The following is a 17,249-nucleotide window of genomic DNA, read 5'->3' on the forward strand; positions in this document are numbered from 1 at the left end:
ATATGTATATAACACATCAATGAATTTTTTAGCACATCAATGAATTTTATAGAGTAATCAAAAAGAGATTTTCATTTATTTTTATGCCTTTTAAAAACATGCTTTTAATTTTCTTGTACACAGTCAAAATTTCTCCAATAGCCTCTTTTCCTGAAAATCTTTCTTTATTATTTTTCTAGTCTAGGTCTGTTAACAATGAATTTGTCAACTTTTGATTGGATAAATTCTTCCTTGTTTCATTTTTCAAAGATATGTTCACTGGCTGTAGAATTCTTGTTGGATTGTATTTTTCTTTTGGTTGTGTAGTGTGTTTTTCTCTCCGGCCACATTTATGATTATCTATCTTTGATTCTCAGTATTTTGAAAATGACATGTGCAGGTTTTAAAAATTGTCTAATGTTTTGTTTTGATGTTTATTCTGCTTTGTATTCTCTGAACTTAGTGGATTTGTGGGTGTGTTTTTCCATTAATTTTTGAAAATTATTAGTCATTATTTTAGAAAAATACTTCTATCCCACTTTCTTATCTCTTGCTTTCATTTTTGGGATCCCAATAACTGGTATGTTTGATATTGTTCCACAAGTCTTGGATGCTTCCTTCTCTTCCTCCTCCTCTTTGTTTCCTCTTTGTACTTTAGTGTGGGTAATTTCTATTGACTTATTTTCAAGTTTACTATTTCCTCCCTCAGTTATATCTGTTCTAATGATGAGGCAATTACAGGATAGTCTTTATCTCTGTTACTGTGTTTTTCCTATCAATTTCATTTGATTCTTCCTTATAGTTTCTATGTCTCAAAATTCTACACCTGTCACACATGCAGTTTATCTTTCCCACTATAGGTTTAAATATATTATCATTATCAGTAAATATGTTACGATTTTAATTTTCTTATATGATAATATGATAATTCAAACATCTGGGTCACCTTTGAGTGTTTTCATTTTTCTAGATCCTAAGTTTTTGAGGTTGACCAATCTAGTTAAGAAATGAGATGGCCTTGCGTTTTGTTATTTTTATGGTTATCCTCAGAGTACTACAAGATTTTAAATTCTTGTTAAGGAAGTCAGTTCCTAAGCTGACATGGTGGAGATTTGGGCCTACTTTTTCTTCCATTAGGCACAGAGTCTCTGTTCTGGTGCTTATATCTGTGATCCACTTTGAGCTGACTTGTGCAGGGTGAGAGATAGGGGTTTAATTTCATTTTATTGCATATGGATTTCTAGTTTTCCCAGCACCATGTGTTGAAGTGGCTATCTTTTCTCCAGTGTATGTTTTTGGCACCTTTGTCTAGTAGGTGACAACTGTATTTATGTGTTTGTCTCTGTGTCTTCTGTGGCATTGGTCTATATACCAGTTTTGTCAGTGCCATGCCATCTTTTGTTACTATGGCTTGGTAGTATAATTTAAGGTCTGTATAGTATGCCTCTTGCTTCATTTTTCTTGCTAAGGATTGCATTGGCTATTCTTCCAAGTGAATTTCATGATTGCTTTTTCTATTTCCATGAAGAATGTCATTGGGATTTTAATAAGAATTGCATTAAATCTGTAAAAAGCTTTTGGTAGTATGGCCAGTTTGACAATATTAAATCTACCTATCTAAGAGCATGGGAGAACTTTCTATCTTCTAAGGTCTTCTTCAATTACTTTCTTTAGTTTTCTGTAGTTTTTGTTGTAGAGGTCTTTCACCTCTTTTGTTAGATTGATTCCCAAGTTTTTTAAATTTTGAGGCTATTGTGAATAGAGAAGTTTTTCTAATTTCTCTTTTACTGGATTCATCACTGATGTATAGGAACACATTTGACTTATGGGTGTTAATTTTATATCCTGCTACTTTGCTGAATTCATTTATTAGTTCTAGAATGTTTCTGGTGGAATTTTTTGATTCTTCTAAATATAGAATCATGTTGTCAGCAAATAGTGATAGTTTGAGTTCTTCTTTTTCTATTTGTATTCCTTTAATTTCTTTCTTCTGTCTAATTGCTCTGGCTAGAGTTTCAAGGATGATGTTGAATAAAAGTGTTGAAAGAAAGCGTAAGAAGTAAAATCAAGAATCAATAAATGGTATGGTATCAAACCAAAAAGCTTCTTCATAGCAAAGGAAACAATAAATAATGTGAAGAGAGAGCCTACAGAATGGTAAAAAAATTTTAACACATGCACCTCGGATAGAATATTAATCTCCAGGATATATAAAGAACTCAAAAAACTTAACACTAAAGAAACCAAATAACTGAATCAATAAATGGGCAAAGGAACTGAACAGACACCTCACAGAAGATATACAATTGATCAACAAATATTTGAAAAAATGTTGAACATCTCTAGCAACTAGAGAAATGTAAATCAAAACTGCTCTAAGATTTCATGTCACGCCAATCAAAATGTCAATTATCAAGAACACAAGCAACGATAAATGCTGGTGAAGATGTGGGGAAAAAGGTATTTTTCTGGTGGGACTGCCAATTGGTGCAGCCACTGTAGAAAGCAGTATGGAGATTCCTCAGAAAATTTGGAATGGAACCATCGTTTGACCCAGCTATCCCACTCTCGGTTTATAACCAAAGTACTTAAAATCAGCATACTGCCTTGATGCAGCCACATCAATGTTTATAGCAGATCAACTCACAATGGTTAAACTATGGAACCAACCTAGGTATTTTTTAATAGATGAATGGATAAAGAAAATGTGGTACATGTACACAATGGAACATTACTCAGTCTTAAAGAAGAATGAAATTATGGCATGTGCCTGTAAATGGATGGAACTGGAGAATAACATGCTAAGTGAAATAAGCCAATTCCAAGGAGTAAAAGACCAAATGTTTTCTCTGATATGCAAATGTTAATTCACAATAAGGTGGGGGAGAATAGTGGTATTTTGGACTAAACAGAAGGGAGTGAAGAGAGGGGAGGAGGCATGGGAGTAGGAAGGAGAGTAGAATGAACTGGACATTATGACATGACCTGTGTAACTACGTCTTGTACAATCAGACGAGTGAGAAGTTACACTCCACTTATGTATGATGTGTCAAAATGCATTCTACTGTCATGTATAACTAATTAGAACCAATAAAAAGATTTTAAATTCTTTCGGTGTCAGCTCCTGCTTATGGTAGTGACTATTTTGTTGAAGAATATTTCTTAATGTATGCTGCAAACCCATTCATGATGATGCATGCTTATAATCCTAGTGACTTGGGAGGCTGAGGCAGGAGGATCACAAGTTCAAGTCCAGTCTCAGCAATTTAGTGAGACCTTGTCTCAAAATAAAAAAATAAAAAGAACTGGGGATGCAGCTCAGTGGTAAAGTACCCCTGGGTTCAATCCCCACTACCAAAAAAAGAAGAGTTTGTACATGATTTATACCATCAGATGGGTGCTCCAAGTATAAAGAATGGATTGAGATGCAGAGAAGTTAAGTGACTTACTGAAGCTTCAGGATACCTAGTGCAGCCTGGACTAGAACCAGGCAGTCCGACTCCAGAAACTATCCTAACCCTACATCACGCTGACACACAACTAAGTGTAATACAGTGTATTCCAGGCCATTCTTTGCTATCTACACAGAATATATTACTGGGAAAGTCCTCTTTATTAGTTTCACAAGGCTGCCCAAAGCAAGTAGTTTAAAACAAGAGAAATTTGTCCTATTGTTCTGGAGAGCAGAAGTCTGAAATCAAGAAGGACCCGACCTTTGGGCCCTCCAGGGGAGGATCTGTTCCGTGCCTCTCCTGGTATCTGCTGGCTGCCAGCAATCACTGGTGCTCCTTGGCTTATAGATGTGTCACTCCCACCTCTGCATCCATCTTCATGTGACTGCCTTTTGGCATGTTTCGTCTCTTCTGAGGACACCAATCCTACCCTGGTATGACCTCCTCTTGTTTTGTTTTGTGGGTGCTGGGCCTGGAACCTGGGCCTTGCACAGTACACCAGGCGAGCGCTGTACCACCGAGGCAGACCCCCAGGCCCTCGTCTTAACTGATTACATCTTCAACGATCCTGTTTCCAAATAAGGTCACATTCTGGGGCTCCAGAAAGGAATGATACCTTGGGGATAGTATTCAACCCAACAGAATATTGCCCCCGCCCCATTCACATCTGCCTCATATGCAAAATACATTTGCCCACCCCAACATGCCCTAAAGTTATCCCTTTCTAGCATCGACTCCAAATCCAAAATATCATCTAAATATAAACTAGAAAGTCCCAAGGGCATCATTCAAATCAGATATAGAGTCTGGTGATGGCCTATTCTGGGACAAAATTCCTCTTTGATCACAGACTTCATAAAACATCCAACCACCAGAGTCTGGTTCCTGAACCCACAGGAAGAGGATGAGGGCAGAGATCTGTCCTAACTCCAGTCCCTAGGATAGGGCCTGGCAACCTGTTCATGCTAATTAACATTTGTTGGACAAGGAATAAATGCTCCAAAGATCACATGAGATAATGAAAACAAACATTTCTGAAAACTGTAGGAGTAAACTAGTTTCTTTGGGCTGCACTGGGCTCATAGAGAAAATTAATCTAGTCCATCGATATCACTGTCTCTAAATGAACCTGAAGGAAAATGTGGGTCTGTTTTTCTTGAAGAGAACCCAAGCCGTAGGTACTATGTGGTCTGTCCTAGGAATGGAAGCAAGCTTGCTACAAGTGGGAGAATAAAGTAGATGAGGTGGTTTTGGAGGCTTTACAATTTTATAAGTCAAACAGAGGAAAGTTCTGTTATGTCATAGTAAAAGCTAAGTGTCTCTCCTTGTGCCTATGTCTTTCTGCTTTCAATTCCTGTTGATATCTAATGAGGAATGGCCTCCTGACAGGATCAGCTACCTTATTAGTAGGGTTCAGTGGAAAATAAACATGCAAAGCACCCTGTTAAAAATTATTAAGAATTTCTGCATGGCACCTACAGAGCATTAAACCAAGTTCAGGACCATACGTGGCTGCCTAGTTTGCAAGGACGGAAGCCACCTAACTTCTGAGCTCTTCCCACGCCCCTCCCCTGACTCCTTGGGGATCATGTGAGCTGATAAAACTGCACTTTCTCAGTCATCTGGGGCTTTGAGGAGCCACACTACCCATTTTTGGTTCTATCTTAAAATAAAAAAAAGGGCTGGGAATGTGGCCCAGTGGTTAAGTGTCCCTGGGTTCAATACCTGGTACGGGGGAGAAAAAAATTAACAATTTGTTTCACCCTTAGGTTTTGTAACTAAGCCTTAGAGGGTATCTGTTTTCTTGCTCTTTTCTCTCTTCCAAAACTGGATTAATATTAGTTCTAGCTTGATATTCTTATGGTAAGGGATGGAGAGGGCATTATTTATTGCTTTTGTTTAGCCTAAATCTTAGGTAGTATGACCCTGGACCGTAACGGTAAGATATCCTCAGTGATCCTATCCCTTCTTCAGTGACAGAGAACCTGTCATGGTCAGGGACGTTACATTACATTTCCCTGAACTGCTTATAAAGTTAAAAGGCATGTGTATGTGTTTGGTTATTGTTTCCCTTCTATTTTAGGCTGAATTGTGCCCCTTCCACCTCAAGTTCCTGGGTTGAAGTCCTAACTCCCAGTATCTCAGAATGTGACTGTCTTTGGAAATAGGTCCTTTTTTTATTTTTTATTTTTTTTTTACAGACTGCATTTTGATACATTGTACACAAATGGGTACATCATTTCATTTCTATGATTGCACATGATGTAGATTCATACCATTTGTGTAATCATACATGTATGTAGGGTAAGGATGTCTGTCTCATTCCACCATTTTTCATACCCCACCTCATTTCCTTCTGCATAAAGTTGCTCCATTCTTCTCTCATCCCCCACCCCCCAACCCCAATATATATCATCATCTGCTTATCAGGGAAAACATTTGACCTTTGAGTTTTTGGGATTGGCTTATTTCACTTAGCATGATATTCTCCAATTCCATCCATTTATCTGCAAATGCCAGAATATTATTATTCTTTATGGCTGAATAGTATTCCATTGTGTATATATACCATAGTTTCTTTATCCGTTCATCAGCTGAACGGATCTAGGGCATCTAGGTTGGTTCCACAATCTAACATTTGTGAATTGAGCTGCTATAGACATTGATGTTGGAGATAGGTCCTTTAAAATGGTGATTAAATTAAAATAAGGTTGGGCTAAAATCTAATCTGATGAGTGTCTTCATAAGAAGAGGAAATTTGGATACCCAGAAAAACATCAGGGAGTCATAGAGGAAGATCATACGAGAACAAGGCAAGAAGATGGCCATCTTGCTGTGCATGGTGGTGTATGCCTGTAATCCCAGTGGCTCGGGAGGCTGAGGCAGGAGGATTGTGAGTTCAAAGCTTCAGCAACAGCGAGGCACTAAGCAACTCAGTGAGATCCTGTCTCTAAATAAAATACAAAATAGGGCTGGAATGTGGCTCAGTGGGCCAAGTGCCCCTGAGTTCAATCCCCAGTACCCCTTCCCAAAAAGAAGATGGTCATCTCAGAGATACTGAACCTGCCAACACCTTGGCTGGACTTCTAAATTCCCGAACTATGAGAACATAGGAGTCTGTTGCTTAAGCCACCCAGCCTGTGACACTTTGTCATGGCAGCCCTACTGGACTCAGGTACATTCTCCCAGAGAGCCTGGAAGCCTCTGCTGCTGTTTCCCCATTTGTTGGAGACTTGTGCTCCTTTGAGGAGATAGGAAAGAAGAATCCAGGTGAGGCTTTAGATTCCTATTTTTAGGTTATTTGGTTGCCCAGAGACTTCAGTAATTTCAAGGAAAGTTGTGAATTTGAAAATCAAGTGGCTTCTCTGTAGGTATAGTCGTGGAAATGATACTCTTTCCAGCTTTCAACAGGCTGAATGGAAGCTGGAAGACGAAATTATCCTTTTAAAATATAAATCAGGTCATGTTATCCTTTGCTTAAAACCCTCCTATCCATTTCTAATTCTTCTAGAGAAAAAGGAGTTCTTCCAAAGTCTACAAGGCTCCAGACCAGCAACTCTCCTTCCTGGCCACACATTCGAATCACCTACGGAGATGTTCAATGATCTGTGCCTGGGCCTCGCCTCCCAGAGATGCTGGGGCGGGGATCCATTACCTTGTATTTTTTTTTTTTTTTTGCAAAGGCTTCTGAGATGACTCCTGGGGTTGATGGGCCCTTGAGCTCAGGAATGCCATCAGCAGTGTTGGCATGGTATAGAGCTCGTTATAAGTGGGGAGTCTCAGGTCTCATTTTAACCTGTTCTTCAGGTGATTTGCATGTTTGTTGAAGCTTGAAAAGCATGACACAGAAAAGCTCACCTCTATAATCTGCAGGGTCTCTGGTCTGATTTCGAGGTCCTTAATCCATTTTGAGTTTAGTTTCGTGCATGGTGAGAGATATGGGTTTAGTTTCATTCTGTTGCATATGGATTTCCAATTCTCCCAGCACCATTTGTTGAAGAGGCTATCTTTTCTCCATTGCATATTTTTGGCCCCTTTGTCTAGTATGAGAAAATTGTATTTATTTGGATTTGTGTCTGTGTCCTCTATTCTGTACCATTGATCTACCTTTCTATTTTGATACCAATACCATGCCGTTTTTGTTACTATTGCTTTGTAGGAGAGTTGAAACAGTAGGTCCAAATCTTCACCTTGTTGGTCTAGGATCAGATTTCCTTAACAGGACTCCCATAGCACAAGAAATAAAAGCTAGAATCAACCACTGGGATAGATTCAAACTAAAAAGCTTTCTCTCAGCAAAGGAAACTATCAGCAATGCGAAGAAAGAGCCTACAGAGTGGGAGAATATCTTTGCCAATCATACTTCAGATAGAGCACTAATCTCCAGAATCTATAAAGAACTCAAAAAACTCTACTCCAAGAATTCAAATAATCCAGTCGACAAATGGGCTAAGGAAATGAATAGACACTTCACAGAAGAAGATCTACAAGCAATCAACAAACATATGGAAAAATGTTCAACATCTCTAGTAATAAGAGAAATGCAAATCAAAACCACCCTAAGATTCCATCTCACCCCAATTAGAATGGCAATTATCAAGAATACGAGCAACAACAGGTGTTGGCGAGGATGTGGGTAGAAAGGTACACTCATACATTTCTGGTGGGGCTGCAAATTAGTGCAGCCACTCTGGAAAGCAGTGTGGAGATTCCTTAGAAAACTTGGAATGGATCCTCCATTTGACCCAGCTATCCCACTCCTTGGCCTATACCCAAAGGACTTAAAATCAGCATACTACAGAGATACAGCCACATCAATGTTCATAGCTGCTCAATTCAGAATAGCCAGACTGTGGAACCAACCTAGATGCCCTTCAATTGATGAGTGGATAAAGAAACTGTGGTATATATATACAATGGAATATTACTCAGCCATAAAGAATGATAAAATTATGGCATTTGCAGGCAAATGGATGAAATTGGAGAATATCATGCTAAGTGAGATAAGCCAATCTCAAAAAGCCAAAGGACGAATGATATCGCTAATAAGTGGAGGATGACACATAATGGGGGGGAGGGAAGGGTTAGTGTTAGGGTTAGAGTTAGGGTTAGGGAGGGGGGCAAGTATGGAGGAAGGAAGTACTGTATAGAGGGTAAAGAGGGGTTGGAGGGGTGGGGGGAAGGGAAAAAATAACAGAATGAATCAAACAACATTACCCTATGTAAATTTATGATTACACAAATGGTATGCCTTGATTCCATGTACAAACAGAGAAACAACATGTATCCCATTTGTTTACAATAAAAAAAAAAAAAAAAAAAAAAGAAAAGTTCACCTCATGCCATGGCATCTCTCTGAACTCATATACTCATATTCTGTTCTTCCTCTTGTTTTACCTTGAACCTTCCATGTGGCTTCCTGTCTCAGGGCTACTGCCCCGCTTCTTCACTTTCCCTTTTCTCCCAGACAGCTCATGACGATTCCTCCTCTATCCCCAGTGAAGCCTTCCCTAACGAAGGCCCCACTTTCTATTTTCTCTTTCTTTCTCCATAGCACTTGGCACATTCTAACATATCTTTTTAGTTCCCCAGGGCTGCCCTAATGAATTACCACAAACTCTGTGGCTTAAAGCTACAGAATTTATCCTCTCAGTTTTGGAGGCCAGATCTGAAATCAAGGTGTGGGCAGGGCTGGTTCTCTCTGGAGGCTCAGAGGAAGAGTCTCTTCCAAGCCTCTCTCCTCGCTGGCCATGGCTGCGAGCTGTCCTTGACATTTCTCGGTACAGCCATTCCTCTAGTCTCTGCCTCCGTCTTCCTGTAGGCTTCTCCTCTGTGTGTCTGTATGTCTCAAATCCCCCTCGACTTTCTCTTAAAAGGATACCAGTCATTGGATTTAAGCCTCACCCTAATTCCAGGGTGACCTCAATCTCATCTTAATTGAGATCCTTAATTCAATAATATAAAATAACTTATTTCTGAACAAGGTCACATTCACAGACATATCATTTTGGGGCCACTATTTCAGTCCACTGCACATACCAAATAAGTTCACTGATTTATTTGCTTATCATCTGTATATCTGCATTAGCATGAAATCTCCATGAGTTTTGTCTGTAATGTTTCCCTCACTGTTCTACACTCGGTTCCTAGAACAGTCCCAGGCACCTAGTAGGTGCTCAGTAAGTCTTTGACTGAGGAGTGAGTGTGTCTGACCTCTTGCTGCAGCATCAGTCACTGCTGTCTGTCTTTTTTAATTTTAAAACTCCTCTTCCTTGGTTTCTGAGGACCTCTGCCTGCTTTCCTTGTTTCTCCTTTGCCTTCTCTGTTCCTTTTCAGTCTCTAATTGGTTGACACCTCTTCCTTTCTCCAGCCCTTAACTGATGTGATCCTCCTTTCTACTCATTCAATGTCCTCTGCCCAGGCAGTGCCCCACCTCCCTGGTTAGCGCTTCCTAAATGTAGAGGGCCTGTATTTCTAGTTCTTTTCCACAATCCTTCTTCTGATCCACATTTCCATTTTCTCTTTTCTTTTTTTTTTCACTTTCTCTTTTCATGTGACTTCTCTGTAGGGACTACCTTAATGAATGCTCCCAACACTCCAGCACGTCTATTTTCTCCACATCTGTCTTTCTTCCTTTCAGGGTTCAGTATCACCAACTTTCCAGTCACCAGGGCCAGAAGCTTGAGAATCACCCTGGATGCTCCTGTGTCAGATCACTCACCAGGTCCTGTCAGTTCTGTCCCTCACATGCCCCGTGGATCTACCCACTTTCCCCAACCTCAACACCACAGTCCAGCCATTGTTATTCTCTCCCAACTCACTACTCCTTCCCAAAACGCAGAATGGTGGCATTTCCTGTCATCATAATCCCCCTGGCAACTCTGCATTGCCCACAGAAAGATTGGTCCTTATTCTCCCTGGCCTTTCCCTCTCCAGGCTGGACTCTTGAGGCCTGTTACTTGCCTCCCATGATCCAACCACATTGACCTTGACAATCCCCATGTCACCAATTTCATGGGCTAGACAGAGAGACCTGGGGTACAGATTGTTAGGTCGGAATTTGAGCGACTATATGAGGGAGAGCGGAGCCACTGAAGCAAAGGGCAGCTTACCACACAGCGACCAAACAGGGGCAGAAAAACACTAACCCTTACCTCCACCTATCACTCAGCAGGACCCCCCACCTATTCTGGCCTAAAAAGAGACCCTGGGCAGCCGGAGCCATGTGCGATTTTCTCTGGCTCCCTATCCTGACCTGTACCCCGGGGAGCTGGGAATTTCGACCCAGAGCCAAATTCCAATAAAGCTTGTTTCCGCCGCTTTCTGTTCAATTTTATTTGGCCACTAGCTATGCCCCTGAGCTTACACAGATCGCTTCAGAGAACTTTTGGGTGTTTCCACCTCCACCTGCCAGTCTTCCTCCTGGTCCCTGGATCCTGGGAAAACTATGTTGTGAAAACTTTTTGAACTGAGAACATTAAAAAAAGGAAAGTCTTAACATTTGGGGGAGGCGGGGGCTGTCTCCAAGAGCAATTTTGGGTTCCATTTTACTCTCGGGTTGTGGCAGTTTCTTGGAGAACTTCCATTCTCTAAGAGAATGCTTTTTGGCGTTAATTGTTGGGATCGATGCTGCAGCAATTACATAATGTTTACTGCAGCCACCACCTATCTGAGGCTTAAGTGTTGCTAAATGTCACTTTCATGCTCCCTAGTGTATGGGGTATAATTATAACTGGTTCACTACTTCTTTGAGAAGGAGGAGGATGCTTTTAGCCTGAAAAGGAGAATGAAAATACATTTTCTCTTAACTTGCAAGAGTATTCATTTCTGGGGAGACCCTGGCCTGGAGGAAGAGGGCATGACACAGGAACTTCATTATGAACTGCTTTGCTGCTTGGATTGCTGCTGTGGTGGGCTCCAAAGATGTGCAAAACCCTTGACTTCTCCACCCACCATGCTGCTGGGGACTTCTGAGGCCTGAGATCAAATTCAGAGGCTGAGAGAAACACAGGGGATCAGGGTGACTGTCAATGTGGTTTTGTCAACAGGTATTAAAAGCAGCACAACACACAGGAAACAGCAGTGGCTGGAAACCACCAACTTGGGGCCCGTCCTTAGTTCTGTGCTTCGGATAAGTCACTCTGACCCTCTAATTTTATTCTGCTACCTGTCAAGTGGAAATAATAAATCCTGTCGGCCTGACTTCAGCTAAATTCAGTTCCACAACTATTTAGTGAGTATGTGCTGCATTTTAGACACCTGGGGATGTGGCATTGTATGAGTGTATAACTGTGAAGTGGAGATCATAAAAGATCTTTTGTTGTTGAAAGGATTATGCAAGTTAACGTGATCATACGTGACACAGTAAACCTTAGTAAATAAAATGGCCTCCTAGATAATACAATGGCCTTCTAAGTGGTGCCTTTTATGAGCCATTTATTTTCCACCCAGCAACTAGAGACATTGAAAAATGGAACTCCTATTTCAAAACCTCCAACTATTTGACACCTGTCATTAGACCCAGGGTAAAACTCTTCTGTGGTCTAGGAGACCCTACTGGACTTGCCTTCATCCACCATTACCTACTCTTTCCTTTACAGAGTTTTTCCTTAGCTTCTTTCTCTTTTTCAAACACACCAAGAACATAATGGTCTCAGAATCCTCACTTTAGCTCTATCTATTTATGGCCCAGATTTATATTACACATTTGTTTAAATTATCTGTCTTCCCCACTGGACTGGAAACTCTGTGAGTGTAGGAAATGCATATCCCTTGTTCTCTTCCCAATCTCAGTGCCTAGAGTAGAGCCTGCCACATAACAGGTGACTGTTAAACAGATATTTGCTGAATGAATGAGTGAGTGAACGAATGGAGTGCAGCTGCTTCTTCCCCACCTGGTCCTGCCATCCTCTTGAGCTTTGGCTTCTATTTTTTTCCAAACATCTCACAGCTCCAACTGTACTGTGCTGGTGGTCTGCCTTTAGTCTGCCTTGTCCATCAAGGCATAGGAAACTAGTCTCCTGGAAATCATAACTTGAAATGCACATTGCTTTCACATCATGTTTGTGTGCTCTAATGAATTATAGGGAGGAGTAAATATTTCTGGAGAAGCAAGAGGCCCAGCCAGATCTTTCATCTTCCCTGCTGGGTGTGGTGGAGGTCATTCATTATTTCCTCACTTCCCTTATGGCTCCACAGGTAGGAGGTTGCTGTAGGTGCTACTTCTATCATATATCTAAGTTTTCATTTGACCAATAAATCTCTCTCTCTCTCCAATCTGGCCATCTGTATTTAATGTTTCCAGGGAGTGGACTAATTAAGCCCTGAGTTAGAGGGCCTCTTCCTAGGCAGCTTATGGTCTAGCATTTTTCCTGTGACCCTTGGAATTTCTCCCCATAGGAAATAAATCTGAGCTCAGTTCCTTGAGCTGTGAGAGAGCAGATGCCACCATTCATTTCCCTGGTTTACCCCGTTGCTTGTGCCAACTTCTTAGCCCTAACTCTCCTGTGGTTACTTCCCTTGGGCTGTTGCCCAAACTCTCAAAGCTTTTGTTAGTAAAATCGAGATCATACTATGTATTCCTTGTGGTTATGGTCAAGATTCAGTGTGTCACTTTAGCAAGTGCTTACCATACATATTGTGTGGGGTGATATGCTACGTATTTGCCCACTACCATGTCCAGGCTGGCCAACCAGAAGAGTGCTGCCTGGGTGCAGAAGCAGATGTCAGTCCTCAGTCGCTGGAGTTTGGGGATCTCTGAGGTCTCAGAGAAGGGGCGAGTAGCCCGGTGATGGAAGGGAACTGGCTGTGTATAGCCAGCTGAATACAAAACAGTGGGTGTGGTTCTGCTGCAGGGTACTGGCTAATGGTCTGCCAGTTCCTTCTGCCCAACTGCTTGGACATAGATGTCAGATAGTAAGGATGAAGAGGCTCCAGCACACATGCTGGAGTTTACATGTTACAGTTTTAGCTCTCTTCTGTTCCTTGCTGCTGGTTCTGTCCTGCCTCTGACCGACCTTATGTGGACCTTCTGACTTACTCTGTCACCCGAGTCTTCCCCTCACCATTGGATTTGACAGCACTACTCTCCTGACCACAAGCCTATCTTACCTGAACAAGTGGGTCTGTTTCTCCATCCAGTCTCTGGGGCTTTAGGCCCCTCATACAAATAGCCATGTGTTTTTCTTGGTCTGGGACTTCTAACCTCTGTAAATTTCCAGGCTCGTTTGGTCTTAGGAATAAAAAGAGTCTCTGCCTGTTCAGGCCTTACTGGTTTTCCAGGTCAAGTTCAAGGTTCATCTTGAACTTGCCACGTCTGAGAATTTTTCTCGGAATCTCCTATTGTCTACATAGAAAAATGAAATTCCCAGATGTTCCCCATCCTCCCAATGCTGTCAATCCAGGGCAGGTGGTGCCAGCCATGCTCTGGGAGTTTAAGAGAGAGGAGTCCACACAGGGACTGCAGTGCTAGGGAGTTAGGCAGATCTGACAGTGACTCTTGGTCCTGTTTTTTTTATTTTTTTTTTTATTTTTTTTTTTATTTTGTGGTGCTGGGATTGAACCCAGGGCCTTGTGCTTGCGAGGCAAGCACTTTACCAATTGAGCTATATCCCCAGCCCTCGGTCCTGTTCTTTAGTGGTTGTGTCATTTTGGGCAAATTGCACATTGTGAATGCTGTGGTTTCCTTCTCTGTAAAATGGAGGCTCCTCATGAAGGTCAAACCAAATGTTATTTATAAAATGTAGGTGCTCAGAAATGGTGCCTGGTTGGACCATTTAGTTTCTTCCATGAGAAGCAGGGTGAGGCAGTGGCAAGAGCCTGAACTTGGGAATCCCAAATTCAAGGGCTTATTCTGCCACTGAAGAGTCATGAGACTTGGATTAAGTGACAAATTTGTAAGTCCCATGTTGGCAGGACAGTGTTGTCCAGGCTTTCCTTGTGATGCTTTTGGGAGAATTCAGCAAAGGAAAATGTGCCAAGTGTCCTGGACAGTGACTGGTATATAGTAGGTGCTTCACAATGCCCCTATTCCACTCCTCCCCTTTTTATTGTTGAATAATTTGTGGTCACAGTGATTGACAAAGAAACGCAGATGCAGTTTTATGGAGAAATTTTCTGTTCTCATTTTGTTTTTCAACCTGGCATTAAAGGTACTAGAGAAAACAAAATTATTGGAGAACTGTCTTATTTTCAGAAACATTAGATAAATTAGGTTACATATTTTATTGTTCCTGAATACTGTGCAATAATTTCCCTTCTTTGAAGACAGCCGGGGTGTCTGTTCTAACACCCCAAAGCAACGCTTTATTTTGTTCATGCTTGATGTGATCTGCTCACCCAATTTACGCCTTGTTCAAATGAACTTGCTTTAATACAATTTTAATTGTTTTTAATGCTTTAAATTAATTATAGCCATTTCAGTGGCTCTTCTGTCTTTGCTATTTCCCTGTTTCATCTCCATGGCAACCTTTCTTACAAAGAAGAGAGAGAGAGTGTGTGTGTGTGTGTGTGTGTGTGCAAGCGTGTGTGTGCACGCGCCTTTTCTGTTCTGGAGGTTGACTTTTGGTTTGCTGTAAAACTCTATAATATTGACTCCAGGGAGGATTCTGGGGATAACAAGAAGTGAAAGTTGTTTATTGTTTTATACTTTGGAACAATGTCTGGCTTAGAATGGCCGTGACCCCTGCTCTCCTCTTCTCTCCTCTCCTTGTCTGCTAGCCTGGGAGTAGTCAGAAGGACAGCATGGGGTTAATGCTGAGACTACTTAGTGCAATGTCTGGAATTAATAAATTAATACTCACTGGACACTTTTGTGTGCCAGACATGGCATTTAACAATATTAGCTGATTTGGTTCTTGCAGCCATCTCATGAACCTGGAGTTACTATTCTCACTTTAGAGACGAAGAAAAGGCACACAGAGGTTAAATAACTTGGCCAAAATTGCTCGGTAGGTGAGTGTTATTGCCAGGGTTTGATTTCAGGTTTATCTAATGTGAAATAGCATGTTCTTTTCACTCTATCACAATCTCTCTCTCCTTCCACTAAAATGAGCTCTTGACTTTGCTCTGTCCTTTGGGCCTATCCAAAGTGACCTGTCTCTTCAGGAATTCTTGGTAAACTAACATGCCCCATCTGTGTCCCTCCAGCCCCTAGGCTCTTTGTTTTCAGCTCTCTTTGGTCCCTTTTCTGCTTCCTTGTCATCTGTATCCATCCATGGTCTTTTCCTACATGTAACACAAGGGCAGGTTGATGAGTCTTGTCATCTTTCTAGACTCTTTGGACCCAGCACAGTGCTTACCATGAGTTGGATACTTTGTAAATATTGAACTGATTTGGGTCAACCATAGAAGAAAAAGCACAGGTGTTTTGGATGGTTATCTTATATTGTAAAAATGATAGAGGGAGGTTATTCTCAACTGCTCTTTTGCTGACCTATGTAGATGGTGGGTTCTGTGTTCAGGGGTGCATGGGAAAGAAAGGTAAAATTCATTTGGGCATGTTCTAAATTAGCTAATTTCCTGCAAGTAAGGGCTTTGGGGATCTGCCTTTGATGCACCTGAGAGTGTCACCTGCCATTTCATTGGAGTTAGCAAAACTTGGCAGCAAGTTGACTCTGACTCAGGAAATGGCAGGGGGCCCTGGTTTCTCAGGCTGGGCTGTTCAGGCAGGAGAGGGAGGGAGAGAATAATGGAAAGGGAAGGTGGGAGCGGGAGGCCTGGATTCAGGAATTCCTTCCTTTCCTCTGAATCTCCTTGGACTCCATGAGCAGGCACTAGAGAGATTCCTAAAGGGAAATAGGAGGTTGTTTAAAAGGGAAACCAAAGTATGGAATGAGGAGATGAGGTTGTAACATGTATTTTGAGCAATTGTTCCAGCACCTACATCCCAGGTGGCATGTCCCCAGTACCTTCTCCTTGCAGTTGGAGGCCATATACTTTTAATCCTCAGTGACTGCTTTTCTCAGAGCAGTATTTAGAGCATCTGTGTGGGGACAGATATGGAACCTAATGGTTTATGAGCTGTAGAGCTGGCAGTCTCACGGGCTTGGTGCTACGCCCCATAAAGTGTCTCCACCACATGGATCACCAGCTGCCCTCTACACCTCTGTAAACCTCTCGCCCACACGTGACCTGAACACGTGCACACCATCTGCCTCCCCTAGCCTTTGCTACTGCTGTGCTTGGTGTATCTGTTGGGTGCTCAGTAATGAGGTGGAATTTGACAGTGATTTTCTGAACTAGTGTCACCATGCTGAATTCTGCACTTGGATTGATGGCCTGAGGCGGCTTCTGCCCCCCAAAGTCTGCTTGGTTGTTCTTTGCTCTTCAACATGGAGTGTTGTATGTTCCGACAGAGAATCTACCTTGGGGCTTGATCTTGGGAGCAATGGGTTGGTATGACTGTGAGGTTGCCACTTACGAACTGGGTTTCAGCCCTGTTACCATCCTGGGCTGGTCTTTTCTGTCAAGACTAAGTCATGCTCTCTACTGTTAGGGTTTGCATATGAGATGTCCTCCTCAAACTCCTGTGTTAAAGCAGGAATATTCAGAGGTAAAATTCTTTAGATTATGAGAGCTGTAACCAATCAATACATCCTAGTATTATTGAACTGAGTGGTAACTGTAGGCAGGTGGGCATGACTGGAGGAGGTGGGTCACTGGAGGTGTGCACTGGAAGGGTTCATGTTTTCTGCAGCCCCTTCCCCGTGCCCTCCCTGCTTCCTGGCCACCATGCATGGAGTAGTACTCCTCCACTATGACTTTTTGCCATGATGTTTGCTTCACCTTGGGGCCAGAGAAATGGAGTCTGCTGACCAT

This window comes from Sciurus vulgaris, assembly GCF_902686455.1.
Source record: "Sciurus vulgaris genome assembly, chromosome: 11".
Classification (NCBI taxonomy): Eukaryota; Metazoa; Chordata; class Mammalia; order Rodentia; family Sciuridae; genus Sciurus; species Sciurus vulgaris.